Source organism: Anabrus simplex, chromosome 12 (assembly GCF_040414725.1).
Source record: "Anabrus simplex isolate iqAnaSimp1 chromosome 12, ASM4041472v1, whole genome shotgun sequence".
NCBI lineage: Eukaryota > Metazoa > Arthropoda > Insecta > Orthoptera > Tettigoniidae > Anabrus > Anabrus simplex.
In genome coordinates, this window is record NC_090276.1 from 51,433,935 (window position 1) to 51,448,609 (window position 14,675).

At 39.2% G+C, this 14,675-nt stretch overlaps 1 protein-coding gene across 1 annotated transcript in view; it reads right to left on the reverse strand.

Annotated features, from left to right (window-relative positions):
- The window catches only part of jef (major facilitator superfamily domain-containing protein 6 jef), a 127,047-nt gene that overhangs the window by 93,212 nt on the left and 19,160 nt on the right, over positions 1-14,675 (reverse strand). The gene's annotated exons all lie outside the window — the stretch shown is intronic.

A 14,675-nucleotide genomic window follows, 5' to 3' on the forward strand; every position in this document is an offset into this window, starting at 1 on the left:
AGAACTGTAGTCCGGGCTAGAGATTATGACCAATGTATTCGTGGTTTTCGGTGACACAAGGATGAAAAAGGGCTAGAACAGTGATGGTAGCCTTAATTAAGATTTCACTGGTGTGAAAATGGGAAACTACGGAAAAACACCTTCAGGGCTGGCGGCGGTGGAATTCGCAAGGTACCTGACGCGCAGGGTATTTGAGAGTTTCTTTATATTCTTTGAATGTTTCCCATCCTAATCCGCATAAAGAACGGTACAATTGAAGTGAGATTATAGTAGAAATGATGGAAGGAAAATGGCAACATTTGAAATGTTTTAATTTACTAATTAATTAAGCTACAGTGAATACGCTTTTCCAGCTGCGTAAAGGACCTGATTCTTGGAGGCATGTGAAGTGATACATCCAAGCTGTGGCCGGAAGGACCTGGGGAACTTTATTACTTTCTGAACCAGTGGAGTGGAGCGTGTCTCTTACGTCTCGTGGTATGTCCCAAGTGAGCCTGAAGCAATTTGCCGGGATCTCCGAACAAAAGATGTGGATGAGTGGCTGTCGCGCAATATATTGGACGGAAAGAAAGGCTTTTGTGTTGAACTTCATGAAGCAAAGAATAAAATAATAATGGGGATGATGATAATACATATACGCTGGCGGAAAATAAAAATCACCAAGAAGATATTAGTTTACAGGATTGCAGTTTAGGCTAAGCAATATCTAGGCATGGACGTAGCCAGAGGGGAATTACTGGGGGTTAGACCCTCACCCCATGGACATTTGACAAACAGAAAATAAACAGAAAGTGACAACCAACACAATAAATAAACATTCAGACACATCATTCTAAGACCTTGAAAACTGTTAGTAATTTCCGATACCTCGGCATCGTTCTTCAATCTAATGGAATCTCTTAGAGAATACACGTCACAGAAAGAACGGCAGCAGCTATACGAGGAATCTACGACATAGAAAACCCCACCATGATCTCACTAGAAACAGCCATGCTTCTCTTCCGCAGCAAAATTCTCCCTATTCTTACCTAAGGTATTCAGCTCATTTGGGACCACCTTACAATGACCGATGTAGAAACCCTAGAAATAGTAAAAGCCAGATTCCTGAAAAGAATACTGGGGATAGCAAAAACAGCGCCGTCTAGACCAGAAAAGAAGATTTGAGGTACATCCTACAGCTACCGTCTACGCCAGAAGCAGACGAAGTCCTTAGGAAAAGAAGACAAAAACAAGAAGAAATACGGCCAGAATTTTTCACAACAGAGACCATGCTAGACCGAAGATTGAGTGGAGCAAACCAGGTTTTGCGAAGTGCCATCACAAGACCATCTGTCCAAGGATTTCATCATAAGATGTGCATGAAAACATACTTCCATGACTCACGTGAAGACTGCTTATGCAAACTATGCAACAAAGTGTGTGAGCCATATCACTTTAAAATTTGTGCAAAGAGGCACAAGTCTCTAAATGAATATAGCAAAAAATAATGTATTTTGTATCTATTTGAGCATTGTATGCTAATTTTATGCATGTTTGTGCGCGCTTTCCTTAATAATAATACCTAATAATAATGATGATAATTCTAGAACTAACAGATCAGTTGAATGTATTTTCTAAGAAGGCTCGAAAGTTAGATCTTAGATTGTAAACTGAACATACCATTCGTTGAAAAACGGTTGAACTTGAACGTATTGTTCTTTTTTGTATTTTAATATAAGATATTGTAGAATACCAGTACTGCAATCTGAATGTCAAAAAATTAATGCCACGGCAGCTTCTTTCCCATTCCTAGGCCTTTCCTGTCCCATCGTCGCTATAAGACATATCTGTGTCGGTGCGACGTAAAGCAAATAGAAAAAAATGAATATCAACATAATTCACTTACATGCGCGCATCACACTCACACAAACACCTTCATTGTGTTCTATCATCATTTTGTAACTATAACCTCCCCCCCTCAAAATCGGCCAATATTGGCTACGTTAGGGTGTTGATTAAAGTCTCGTGGCCACAAGCTCAAATGTGCGCAAGAAGACATGTGATGTGGCGTTAGATTAATAATCGTTGTAGTCGCCGCGATTTTGAATGCAAGCATGTGCCGTATGTCATTTTGTAGGATGGAGTTTCATGCCTGTTTCACTTGGTCGGTCAAGTCAGCAACGGTTAATACTGGTACTGGATGACGCTGGGTGTCGTCCCACAACGTCTCATACGTGCTCAATGGGCGAAAGGTCTGGTGATCTCGTAGGCCAAGGCAACTGGTCGACACTCCGTAGAACAGGTTGGGTGACAGCAGCAGTTTAAGGACGAGCGTTATCCCCTTGAACACTGCTAATGAATGACAGCACAACCAGTTCAATCTGACGTACAAATCCGCTATCAGGCTTCTTGGGATAACGAGGAGTGTGTTCTTGATCTTAAAGGCAACCGCTCCCCAGAGCAGAACTCCTAGTGAAGGTCCACAGTGTCGACGCCGCAGACAGCCTCGTTCCGAGGGTCACCTGGCCTCTTCCTCACCTGCCTACTGCCATCGCTGGCACAAAGACAGAAATCACACTCCCATCTGAGAACACAACACATCTCCTTTCCGCTCTCCAATGAGCTCTAACTTGATACCACCAAGGTCACAGATGGCAGTGATTCGGAGTTAGTGGCATGAACGCTACAAGACGTCTCGCTCGAAGTTGTCCCTCAAATAATCGATTTATTACAGTTCGCTTTGTCACTCTGGTACCAACTGAAGCTCTAATGGATGAAGCAAATGCAAAACGATCCACCACAGCCATGCGGCGAATACGGTCTCTTCCCTCTCCGTAGTGACCTGTGTGTTTCTGGACCCCGGTCTTCTTCAGACAGTGCCTTCCCGTGACCATTGCTGCCCACACCGATGCAGATAAGATACATCACTGCCAAGTCTTTCTGCAATATCGCGGAAAGAACACCCACCTTATCGTAGCCTTATTACATGGCATCGTTCAAACTCAATAAGCTGCTAACATTGCCTTCTTCCTCTTCTTGAAGGCATCTTTAACTCAAACCTGCCTCACAACGTCAACACCGGACGATGTGTACTGCGAGTAACTTGCATTTCAAGGTCATAGTGGCGCTAGTAGCACCACACTTCGTCGACTAGCCCGCAAATTTAAATAACTGTCAACTTTCAGATGTGCAAACACGCCTGCTGAATTTTGTTTGTCTAGAAAACTCCTTCTTGGTGCTGGGATTTTATTTTCCACCAGTGTAGGTACATACATTTCAAGTACTACTCACCCACTGATCACCATATTTAAGAAACTACCAAACTGATGACAGTTAAAATTGGCGTACAGGTCCCTATAACTAATAACTAAGAATTAGAATTCGAATCATGGATACGTTTTTGGCTTAGAAGACGGGAGAGCGACTACAGATTCTCCAAACACAGAAGAGATAAAGAGTCTCGACAAATCCAAAGAAATATATAGCATCAAGATCTACGTCCAACAAAATGGTCGCTGATTTAGCGCACCGTTGTATGGTCATAAAATATTCCCAAGATATGTATTATGAGAAATAATAAATTGTATCATCCTTCCGCAGTGTTCCGAATTTTAAATAACGTTTTCCTGTTAAAAATAATTCGCCACTGTTTTGTTTACAGCCCGGCTTTAATGTCCAACATCAACATCTTACAAAAAATATGTCTTTCCGTCCACCAAAATCGCATCGTTCTTACGCTACTGTCGGCGCAGAAAGTATGTGCGGTCGAGTTTAAACGCTAATAAAATTTAAATCAGTCCACCAATCTAGAATATAATCACACCATCGGATATCTTGTTTTATTCTGCGTTATTTGGTGGTATTTTCATATTTTTATTACGTTTCTTGTGAAAGTTATATTAGGTGGAATGCAAAAGTACATATTTTCTTGCCCGTTTTTTGTAAACAACAAATTTGTAGACATGATATAGGCTTTTGGGCTTATGCCGTGTCAAGAAAATAAGGTGAAATTTTCTATGTTTCGCAGAGAACTGTGCTCTGCGTCATCAGAAGAAAATCTACTGTCCACGAGAAAGGCTTCTTACATTCACAACATCACAGATCGAATTGCCAAGGTCCTCCGGAAATACAATATAAAAACCGTGTTTGGTACCGCCACTAAAGCTGCTCACAGGCTGGGTAAAACCAGCGACAAATTGTCCCCACATTTACATCCTGGGGTATACGAAATTCCCTGTACTTGCGGTAAGGTATACATTGGTCAAACATGCCGGTCCATTGGTACTCGTATCAAGGAACATGAACGTAATATTCGTCGTAACCAGCCAGACAAATCAGCAATAGCTGAGCATGCTCTATCGTCGGGTCGTGATGCTATGTTCCTAGATGCTCGAGCTCTTACCCACACTAGACACTACAGGTCCAGGATTATACGGGAAGCTGTGGAAATACGTAGATATCCTAACAATTTCAACAGGGACACTGGCTATCAATTACGTAATACCTGGTTGCCAGCCATTAAGGTTTTAAGTAGATAGTTCCCTTCCCTGTTCACTATTGTTATTTAATATTGGTGTTTTCCAAATTCGTACGTTCCTCATCGCCAGATGTTTCATTCCAGGCTTGCGTCAATGTCATACACCTGTCAATGTCATATGTTACGTACGCATGTGATGTGACCCTCTTAGACTGATTATGATGGCTCCGTCAGCTTCCGCTTCGAACGCTAGCGCTGTACCGCGTCCGGCGTGCCATCTGGTGACGAATGAACGTACCACTTCCACTTCTATTATAACGTCTAATTTCAAAAACTCATTGTAGTTGTGTTTAAGGACCTTGATTGTAATAAGAAGCCTTTCTTGTGGACAGTCGAGATTTTCTTGTGATCACGCAGAGCACAGTTCTCTGCGAAACATAGAAAATTTCTCCTTATTTTCTTGACACGGCATAAGGCCAAAAGCCTATATCATGTCTTTAAGTACGGGCCATCAAAGCAACAAATTTGTAGTACCGTTACATGAAAACGCACGGTCCGATTTTCATGAAATTTAGGTAGATTATGGAATGCACTATTTTAAATGTGTTTCTGAATTTTAATTACTTTACACACTTTTGCAAGCAAGTTGTTACTGTTTATGTAAAAGGCTGTCTGGTTGATAATGGGCGGTCCTCTGAAATCGAGATTGAGTTCTTCAGAAAGGGTTTTTCTGTTTCAAATCGTTGTATACCGAAAACGTACAACGATTTCTGTTTTTTACACAGATTTTTAATGAAAGCGAGCGATAGATGATAGTTGCCTGGTTCCGGTGTCGATTTGTCGATGTAAAACAATCGATGCTAAATTGCTTACGCTAATTTCAGACAGACACATATACACGTTAATAATAATAATAATAATAATAATAATAATAATAATAATAATAATAATAATAATAATAATAATAATAATAATAATGGGGAGGATGACCTTCGATGTTAGGCCCCTTAAAACAACAAGCATCAGCAATAATAATAATAATAATAATAATAATAATAATAATAATAATAATAATAATAATAATAATAATTTGCCGATGATATTGCTGTTCTCTCAAACGACATAGAAACCGCTAGAGCTCAAGTTGAAATTTTAAAGGAAATTGCCGAACAAACTGGTTTGCAGATATCGTTTGAGAAAACAGAAGTAATGACTAACATCAAAGAGGCTCCACCAAAACTCCATACAAAATACGGGGACATCACCCGAGTAGACAAATTCAAATACCTGGGTGAGATCATCATGAAAAATGTACTGGACAAAGAAGCACTTCAGGCGCAAGTACGCAAACTGGAAATAGCCTACCAAACATCCCGCACAATCTACAACAAAAAATGCCTTTCCCAAAACACCAAAATACGTCACTATGAAACAGTTCTGAAGCCAGTAGTTCTATATGCAGCCGAAACCCTGTCTCTAAATGCCAACAAAGGACTCCTTGAAGAACTGGAGAAAAGAGAACGCAAAATTGTGAGAGGAATCTTGGGATCAAAGTACAGAAATGGAATCCATCAAAAGAGATCCAACAATGAAGTCTACAGCAAAATAGAGAAAATTACCGACACAATCAGAAAAAGACGGGCACGATTTTACGGTCATCTGAAAAGAATGGACGGAAGAAAGTTAACTAAAGAAATCTTTCACTTTTTTGATTCATACCCCAAAACCACAATTCCCTGGTTTAGAAATACCAAAGAAGACCTGCAAATGCTACATATCTCAGCTGAAGACGCCCTTAACAAAGATCTCTTCCGCAAGAAAATATTGACGAACGGGCTAAACCGAGACGAGCAACCGAAGAGAAGACACGGTGCCCCTTGGATAGAGGAGCGTAAGCAGGCCCACTCACAAAGAATGAGGGAAATTTGGGCTCTAAAGAAGGCCAAGTTCAGTGTCAAATGCAACAAGACGTAACGTGGTCCTTGATGGCTCCAGCGAATTATATATATAATAATTTTAGTTATTTCGTATGGCAGATCAGTACACTGTTACGAAAGTACAAATATGTGCAAATTAGTAGTAGGTTTAAGTATTTACAAATTACGACTGATCGATGAAGCAAGCCACTGAACAACGCTGTAATTGCACATTTTTTGTCAAGTAGAATGTATGGCCGAACTCTGACGTATAGAGCATTCTGCGCACCCCGATGCATGAAACAAGGTAGGATGTTATTTACAAGCACCTCAATGCGATTGTATAAGTTTGTCACCAGGTGGAACACCGCTGTAACGGCACGGTGGAGCGCGAGAGATTTTGTGTTGTGTCCTAGTAGTTAAAATTGAAAATAATTGATAAAGAGATTCAACCTACTCAATACAAAAGAATAAGAAATGTAGTGAATTACATTCCCATTTAATAATTGGTAGAAATGGTACCGGTTTCGACCCTAGTCCAGGTCATCATCAGCCGATTAAGACGAAAAACAATGCATAGGATCAGTAGAAGAGGCGATATAAAAATGAAATGGGGGTAGACACTGTAAAACTTAGAAGAAGTAAAATGCAAATCACTCAAAAGAAAACAGTGCGCAATTCTCTAAGCGGTAGCATAGCACACGCAGCACTAGGCAAAGTCCCACAATGTTTACGAATAGCGGAGAACGGTTAAATTAGCCAGTTTTTAAATACTGTCAGGCATAACTGTTCTAAGAATTCTATAGGAGCACAATTACTTATTCAATTATATTGAATTGTGTTATATTTATCTATATACTTACTTTCTCGCGACCGAGGAAAATTACTGGATCGTCAAGCTTTTCTCCATTTTACTTTGGGCATTTGAAACCACAGTGCCTGATACTGAATGCGTCGCGCTGATCACCGGGAGCTGGCAAGTTGCTTCAATGGATCTACTCATCTTCAACTCCTGCACGATTACGGATCTTCGTACGTGTTCTATTGTGATGTGACTTTATGGCTGACAGTATTTTAAAACTGGCTCATTTAACCGTTCTCCGCTATTCGTAAACATTGTGGGACTTTGCCTAGTGCTGCGTGTGCTATGCTACCGCTTAGAGAATTGCGCACTGTTTTATTTTGAGTGATTTGCATTTTACTTCTTCTAAGTTTTACAGTGTCTACCCCCATTTCATTTTTATATCGCCTCTTCTACTGATCCTATGCATTGTTTTTCGTCTTAATCGGCTGATGATGACCTGGACTAGGGTCGAAACCGGTACGATTTCTACCAATTATTAAATGGGAATGTAATTCACTACATTTCTTATTCTTTTGTATTGAGTAGGTTGAATCTCTTTATCAATTATTTTCAATTTTAACTGTAATATTCTTCAATACGGAACAATGAAATTTTTAACTTTAATTGTCTCCTAGTAGTTTAAACGGACCGAAGAGGTCAAGAAAACGTAAATTTAGTGCAATGATACTAAGCGCAAAACATTGGGGGATTAGGGGAAGGCATATATAAGTATACATTGGAGGAATATCCCTGACTAGCAAGATACCCGTGCTTCGCTACGGTATTATACTGAAATTTATAATTGAATGCTTATTGTCTTAGATATATAATCCACCGAAATTCGCGATCTGATTCGTTTTCTGCGAGAATTCACCAAAATTCCCGATCTGACTCGTTTTCTATTAGATTACGGCACGTTTCCTCCCATTTTTCAATCTTCCTTTCCAGCAATCGATTTCGTACTTCCCGGGCTAGGCTCAGGTATTCCTCCCGGTCAGTTGGGTCCGTAAATCTTTGCCATCTTTTCCTATAACTTTTTAAATATGGATGAAATCCTTCAGGAGATCCGGCGTGGTGTCATATTGGGTGACTTGGCGGCACTGAACCCGCGGCCGGACTGCATTCTTAGTCATTACCCGTCCAGGAGCCGTTTCCAGCGCGGTCCGCACATTTGACGACGGTCCAGAACATTATTATTATTATTATTATTATTATTATTATGTGTTGCTGGAATGGCTGATGACAGGGAAAACCGGAGTATCCGGAGAAAAACCTGTCCCGCCTCCGTTTTGTCCAGCACGAATGTCACATGGAGTGACCGGGATTTGAACCACGGAACCCAGCTGTGAGAAGCCGGCGCGCTGCCGCCTGAGCAACGGAGGATCCTTATAAAACCATTAAGAACAGTAAAATCAGTTGGTCTCACCTCCTTCTACCCCCCACCGCCGTTAAGTTTATTTACCGCCACCCTCCCCCCCCCAAAAAAATACTAAAAGGAGGCTTGTTTCTTTATGTTTAAGGGAGATTCCAAACACCAATGTTCACGTCTATTACCTTCAGTTTTGAGATATAAGTATCCCCATAAAAATAATTTACTTTTTCACTTCATTTCACACTACCCCCCCCCCCCCCAAGTGAACTTTCCCCCAAAAAATACTTGTTTCTTTAATAGTAAAGGGTCTTCAAAATACTAATTATCACGACTCTAACTTCTTCAGTTTTTGTTTTATTTGTCCTCATGAAAGGAATTCAATTCCTTTACACTCCCGCCCTCCAAGATGTGTTCCTCCCAAAACGCGTTTTTGTTTTTTGTTTTTAAAGGAGATCCAAATACGAATTTTCACGTCTGTAACAACTTTAGTTTTTATTAGATGTATGTATTCTCATACAGTTAAGTCAATTTTTCAATTCTTTCACCCCCCCCTACCTTCATTGGATTTTCCGAAAATACGTGTTTCTTTACTTTTAAAGCAGATTGCAAATATCAAATTTCACGTCTGTAACATCTTCATTTTTGAGATATCAGTAGCCTAATTAAAAGAATTCAACACCTGTGTCAGTCACTTTTACCCCCCCCCACCACCACCACCAAAGTGGTATTTGCGAAAACTAAAAATACACGTTTCTTTATGTTCAATAGAGATAAAGATAACAATTTTCACTTCTGTAACATGTTAAGTTTTTTAGATATACTGTAAAAATTCTCATTTTAAAATTTCACCCCTTTTGAGTTCCCCTTAAGTGGAGTTTCCCAAAACAAATCACCTATGTTTCTTTACATTTACAGGAGATTCCAAACACCCACTTTTTATGTCTGTAACATTTTACGTCTCCAAGATATTCTGTAGATATAGTCTTTCAAAAAATTCACCCCAATTTGTCACTCCTGTTTAACCGCCATTAATTGGATTTTCAAAAAACTAAAAAATACGTGTTTCTTCAGTTTTAAGGGAGATCCCATATACAAATTTTCAGTTCTCTAATATCTTTCGTTTCTGAGATATATGTATCCTCATTAAAGGCATTCAACAAATTTTTCACCCTTTTACACCCATTGGTATTTAGAGGAAACAAAAAAAATACTTGTTCCTTTATTTTTAGAGGAGATTCTAACTACCAATTTTTACATCTATAAATTTTAAAGTTTTAAGATGTAGACACACTCATTTAAAAAAAACACCCCCCTCCTTTTCACCCCCCAATATTTGCATTTTCCAAAAACGAAAAAATACGTGTTTCTTTACTTTTAAAGTAGATCCCAAATACCAATTTTCAGGTCTGTAATATCTTCAGGTTCTGAAATATAAGTAGCCTCATTAAAGGCATTCAACCCATTATTCACCCTTTTACACCCTTCCTATTGGGATTTTCCGAAAACAAAAGAATACGTGTTTCTTTACTTTTAAAGGAGATTCTAAATACCAATTTTCACATCTATAAACTTTAAAAGTTTTGAGATATAGATACACTCATGTTAAAAAATCACCCCCTTTTCACCCCCTATAATTAGATTTTTGAAAAACAAAAAAATTTGTGTTTCTTTATTTTTAAAGGAGATCCCAAACACCCATTTTCAGGTCTGTAATATCTTCAGTTTCTGAGATATAAGTATTCTCTTTAAAGGCATTCAACCCTTTTTTCACCTCTTTTCACCCCTCCTATTGGGAATTTCCGAAAACAAAGAAAGACGTGCTTCTTTATTTTTAATGAACATTCTTAATACCAATTTTTACATCTGTAAAGTTTAAAAGTTTTGAGATATAGATGCACTCATTTCAAAATTTTACCCCCCTTTTCACCCTCCCATTAATTGGATTTTCCAAAAACAAAAAAAAATGCATGCTTCTTAATTTTTAAAAGTGAACAAAAGTTCCAATTTTCAGGTCTGTAATGTCTGCGGTTTCTGAGATATAAGTACCAGTATCCTGATTAAAAGGCATTCAACCCCTTTTTCACCCTCTTTCACCCATCCTATTGGGATTTTCTGAAAATAAAAAAATACGGGTTTCCTTATTTTTAAAGAAGATTCTAAATATCAATTTTCACATCTGTAAACTTTTAAAGTTTTGAGATATAGATACACTTATTTTATAATTTCACACCCCCTTTTCACCCCCTTAGCGACGGAATATCCAAAAATCCTCTCTTAGCGAGCATCTACATCTTAATATGAATATATCCTCAAAATTTCATTCATTTATGTCCAGTAGTTTCGGCTCGGCGATGATGAATCAGTCAGTCAGTCAGGACAAGTTACTTTATATATATATAGATAAACAGCATCCCAGCCAAGTAAATGGAACAACACGGTATTGTTTCTCAACTGATGATTCCTATCCAGTGGAGTACGCGATTGGGGAAGCATCTCTGAACAAACCATTCACAGTGGCTGAAATCCAATAGACTGATTTTAAGGATTTAACTGAGGTCGAACCATGCATAAACTGAGACTGTGGACTAAAATTAAAGAAGGTTATGTGGCTAAAATTGTCCAGTGACGATTCAACTGAGCAGGCGCTCTGCCATATAATATTCCTGCCTGATATGTAAGTCCACTTCCCATCACCAAAGAAAAGAAAGAAAAGGTTACTAGACATGTGCAAGTATCTGAACACGGATACAGGAATTTTTAAGAAAATCTCCTCTCTGAAGACTAGTATTGCTTTTTTTACTTCGTGCACTACTGTGTATCTTGACATGGTTGCATTCTTTTATTTTTATTTGTTTCTTATCGGTGATGAATGACAGTTTAATGATTTAGTTGTCCATGTCTATTTCATTTTTCCATTTTAGCCAGACACTTTTTTTGAAGTATGACGATATTTTCAATTATTTTCAATGTAATACAACCTGTGACAATAAAGTTCGGTGAATGAAGTCAGAACGGTCGATCCAGCAAAACTGGCGACACGCAACGCTGCACCTGCGTAGCAGCAGGTTTTGATCACCTGCTCCGAACGTTGTTCAGTTGACCATCGTATGTGTGCCGTGTAAGACCTGTTTGACACAGTGCGTGTTGTTTAGTGCGTTGGTTCTGAACTGCGAACAGGAACATGAACGACCAAAAGAGCAATGTACAGTTTTGTTTTAAGCTTGGCAAGACACCGAAAGAAACGCATGCGATGCTGGTACGTGTTTATGAAGATCAAGCACTGTCCTTGAAGTGTGTGTACGAGTGGTTTGCCCATTTTCGAGGAGGCCGGGAAAGTGTTTCTGACAACCCCCGTAGCGGAAGACTGGCGACCGCCGTCACTGACGAAGACATTGAGAAGGTGAGGACATTAATCACGAACGATCGGCGATTAACTGTGCGCATGATAGCGGATGAACTGCAGATTAACCGTGAATCCGTGCGACAAATAGTTACCCAGAAGTTAGGGAAGAGGAAAACGTTCTCGCCTTGTGCCTCATCACTTGCCTGACGATCAGAAGCAGGCACGTTTAGAGGCTTCACAGGATTTTGTCGAAACGGCGGATGCGACAGCAAATTTCTTGAACTGTATTGTCACTGAGGATGAAACCTGGTGTCTGAGGTACGACACTGAAAAGAAACGGCAAAACATGGAATGGCCAGATCTCAATCCTACAGACTTCTTCCTATTCCCACGACTCAAACTCGCTTTGAAAGGGAAGATATTTCTGACATCCAACGAAACGTGACGAGCCATTTGACCACCATCCCAAAGAAAGCCTTCTTGCAAAGTTTCCAGGACATGTATCGCCGACCTCAGCAGTGCATAGTTATGGGAGGGGACTATTTCGAAGGACAGTAAGGTCACTGTCGTGCATTCTTCATCTATGTTGATAGTACATGACTATTCCCCGAACTTTATTGTCACAGGTTGTATCAACAATTATACCAGACATATTTAATATTAACCGATAAATATAGTGCAGTATGTATTGGGTTCATGTAATAAAAGTATTTTCTGTGTAATTAAGTACGTTAGAAAATGAGTTCTAATATTATGTTCACGAACGTTGTGTCTGATATGGAACAGCGCTGTATGGGCAGTTGTATACAGCATTGTTCCACAATACGGAGATTTGAAACATGTGTTGCACAGTCACAAGAGCAGCATTATGACATCTGGTAGTTGAACATTATGTGTTATTCACCAATAATTACGTTTAATTGTTTTAAAGTCGAAAATGAATATATGTGCCATGAAGAAACTTTTTTCCTGTACATTTTTATAAAAGTGCCATACAGCATTGTTGAGTGGCGTGCTTCAATTAAAGATGAATATCCAGCTTATAGTTTCATCTGTGGCTTCGTGGCTTTCCTTCATTGTGCTATTAAATTTACGGAATGGGCACTCAATGACGATCTTCCATTTGTGTTTCCAGAACTTACATCTGCCATCTGTTAAGTGGCATCCCAACTTTCCTTGGTAAGCTGAAATCAGGAACTTGCTCAGCTGGATCCAAGATTAGACCTAATCTGTCTGGGTTAGAAGCTTTCCACCTGCCGCCCCATGCTGCATTTTAAATGTATCTTGAACCAGTCTCTTGCTTAGTAGTCAAGGAGGTATCTTAGATTTCAGCCTAAGATCTTCATATGAGCAACATTGATGTAGCTTTACTGAGTGTGGTTTCCTCGCAGATACTGGTATATGTGTCCTCTGTCAGTTCTGGTGCTGATTTCAGCAAGATAACATGACTGCTACAATTGTACATAAACTAACTCATCAATGAGCACAAGAACTATTTCTTCTTCTTCCCTCTTCTGACTGTTGGTTGTAGGAAGGCTCTTACTCGCTCCGTATCGTAAAACACTATTGCTAGGCTCTGTTGTTAGCAAGCTCCACTCAGGGAAATAGGTCAAATGCCTCATAACTCTGGCATATTAAACAGCGGAATGACTGCGCGCCTCAATTTCCATTCTGCATTGTGTTCGTCGTCAGCCGCGCTCGAGAAATTATCTTGGTAACTTCATCAAGAGTGCAATAAGACGGGTTCAAATGTCAACATTACTTCTATGACTGAAAAAAGATTAATAGGGTCACACTTTACGATGTAAATGTATTCCAAAGTGGAATGTTATTACGGATTTATTGCTTACTTACGTATGTAGCCTACGATGTGGTCTGAGGAGAGAGAAATATAAACCACTTTTTCCTTTGCGAAAATCAAATGATCATGTATATGTGTCTCAGTCATGGCCATCCGTCAACAACCGCTAATTTCAGATGGCAACCAGCCATAAGATATAGCCTGCGGTTGCTAGGTAACATTGTCTTCGCCATCCGCCCACACCTTACATCACAGCCTGCACGGTTGCTACGTAATATTGTCTGACCGTCCAACCATAATCTTACATCATAGCCTAAAAGGTTGCTATGTTATGAAGAATCGAAAAAAATTCTTCGGGGTTTTTATTACAAAAAATACATATATAATATAATCATATCGGGAAATAATTTCATACAAATGGTTAATGAAGGAATTTCAGTACGAAACTTTATAACACTGCAGGGAAATTTTGCTCTCCTTTAAGACAGCCAGATGTGCACTTGATAATTCCGAATTCCTTGAATAGATAAGTTTTAACAGAAAGAAATCTAATTTGCAAGTACGTGAAATAACTCCTTCTGAACAAAATTCTGGCATTTCGGCGTCTCCAAAACCCTTAATAAGTAGTTATTGGGACGTACAGTCAATAACATTATTATTATTATTATTATTATTATTATTATTATTATTATTATTATTATTATTATTATTATTATTATTATTATTATTATTATTATTATTATTATTATTAAATCTACCCACACGGGGAAAGTTTAGTTGATAACTTTCAGCACTCTACCACCCGAGCCGCCTCAAGCCGGCTCGTGATATAAAGGGTAGCAGGTAGCCTTCATTGTAATACAGTAAAAAATGTCTAAGTCCTAGCCATGTAGTTCACTGTGCGCTAACCCGGACAGGCAATTTCCCATCCACCACTGAGGAA